Source organism: Marmota marmota, unplaced genomic scaffold (assembly GCF_001458135.2).
Source record: "Marmota marmota marmota unplaced genomic scaffold, marMar, whole genome shotgun sequence".
Classification (NCBI taxonomy): Eukaryota; Metazoa; Chordata; class Mammalia; order Rodentia; family Sciuridae; genus Marmota; species Marmota marmota.
The window spans coordinates 94-2518 of NW_026013853.1; the positions used below are offsets into that span (position 1 = coordinate 94).

The 2425-nt window shown below is 55.1% G+C and overlaps 1 pseudogene; it reads right to left on the minus strand.

Annotated features, from left to right (window-relative positions):
- Window positions 1-811: 811 nt before the first annotated feature.
- Window positions 812-1986, minus strand: LOC107135082 (annotated as a pseudogene).
- Window positions 1987-2425: the final 439 nt, after the last annotated feature.

Consider the following 2425-nt stretch of genomic DNA (forward strand, 5'->3'; position numbering starts at 1 on the left):
AGACAGAAAAGACCCATTCACCTGGAGTGGAGACCCCCCAGGGAGATATGTTTTTCATTTTGGTCCTGGAGGTTGAACCCAGAGGTGCTGATCCACACAACCTCCTCCCCAGCCCTTTTTAATATTGATTTAGAGACAGGGCCTCGAGGGGTTGCTCACGGCCTCACTAAGTTGAAGGTGCTGACCTGGAATTTACCTCCCTCTTGCCTCAGCCTTCTGAGCTGCTCAGATTAGACACTGACCCTCGCCAGAGAAGTGTCTGTACCCTGCTCCTTCTGGGGGGAGTTAAAATAATTAGCCTTCAGGAGGTGGCTGGCTGCGTACCACCTGGCAGGTGACCTCCATGTCCCCACCCTGCACACAGGAGTTCACCAGGAGCCCACTAATGTGGTTACAGGTCGTGTCCTTGTTCTCTGTGACGACTGAGGCAGTTTCCATCTTGGACATGTGTCCATTCTCCAGTCAGGTCACTTGAAGATCAGGAGGTAGAACTACTTTCCCTGGCAGGTGATAGTTACCTGGTTCCATCACTGTGTGTTTTGGGGGGACCCTCAATGTGGGTGGAAAGAGAGAAACAGAAAGAGGGCCATGAGGATATGACAAGTGTCAGGTGAAGAAGGCAAGTGACAGCTGTCAGGACAGGCCCATCCCCCTTCTTTCTTCCTTAGTGTCCCTGTTTGAAGGCCCCATGAGATGTGTGCCCAACCCAACAGAGGAGACCCTCAGAGTGTGGGTGTGGGGTGCTGACTAAGACGCTGCTGTGTGCCCAGGCTCTGGGTGCCCTGTGGGAAGGGGGGTCACTGCTCTCACATCACAACACACACAGAGTCAGGATGAAGTATAAAAGCATTTGGTCAGCTGGAATGGAGGCCTTACCAGGGGTGTTGTCCAGGCCTTGCTCCCTGGGGCCAGCAGAGACCTGCAGGGTGTAGCTCCTGGTGGTGGCTGGTTGACCATCATGCTCCACCCGGCAGGTGAACGTCCTCCCTGTGCACAGAGGAGTTGACCAGCAGCCAGCTCGTCAGGTTGAAGGTCCCGTCTTTGTTCTCTGAGCGGGTTGAGGCCATCTCTGTCCTGGACACATTTCCCTTCTCCACCCAGGTCACCTGTAGGCTCCAGGGGTAGAAGTGCTTCACCTGGCAGGTGACGTTCACCTGGTTCCATGTCATGGTGGGCTGTGGGGTGACCTCCAGGGTGGGCGGAACTGAAACAGCACAGGCAGAAGCTGTGACCTTATGGCACAGATGCTGTGCTCCTCCCAGCAGGGCAAGGGCCTCCGTCAGGACAGTGCCAGGCATGCAGAGGGGCTCAGACACTGGGGGTTTGCACGGGAGTGAATAGCGCCTGCCACCCACAGGTGCCAAGTGACCAGCAGCTCCCCTGAGGGTAAAGTGAGTGAGGCTGACAGGCTGCCTATAGGAAGTGAGCAAATAGATGAAACTTCCCTGAACATCAAGGTTCAGCTCTTCCCTAGGAGAAGCTGATGTTCAATGAAATGAAGCCACCAGCACATGCTGGCCACAGGTCAGGAGTCCACATGTGCATGGCAGGTGACAGCACAGCTGGGACCTAGAGCCGAAGCCACTGAGTTCCTGGAGCAAAGGCCCCTGGGGAGCAGGAGGCTGGGTGGACAGTGTGTGTTGAGGTGGGGATCAGGGTTCTGTACCTCGGATGATGTCAGATAAGTTGGCAGTCCCACGAAGAGGAGGGCTCCCCCGTAGGGTGATGTGGGCCACCTCACAAATGACCTGAGAGTGGACATCCCCTGGGGCCAGGGTCACCTGGGCTGTGCTGGTCACATTGAAGGACACACTTTCTCCCGTGGGGTGCACGCTGGTCTGGGTGTGCGAGAGCTCATTCCCATTTTTGAACCACTTGAGGGTGATGTTGCGGGGGGAGAAGCCATGGGATTTGCAGGTGAAGCTCACCATCTGCCCAGGTGTGGCCCTCCTCGCTGGACCCGATACCATGGGGGAGAAGGTCTGGCTGTGAAGGGGATTGACAGACAAGTGAGGTGATTGGGAGACCCCTTCTGAGCACAACAAATGATGCTGTTAAGAATCATCCCTGATGTTATTGTTGGTGTTTTCATTATTATTTTCTGTGCTAGGAATTGGCCCCAGGTGCCTGCTAAACACATGCTTGTCACTGGGCTACACCAAAAACGACAAGACAAGATTTTTTAATGCTCCTAATAAAGTGCTCTGGGTGCTGAGCTGATCCCTGTGTGGTGTCCCTACCCTCATGTCCCTGGGCAAAAGACAGCAAGGACCGACAGTCCAGGTGCTATTCCAGGCCTAAGGTCAGAGCCTTCCTCTCAGCACCAGAGTATTGCTATCAACCTGGGCCCAGGGAGGACCCCACAGCCCTGTCTCACCCTTTGTTAATAACCTTTTCCTGCTGGCCTACCCTGGAATGCTTGACA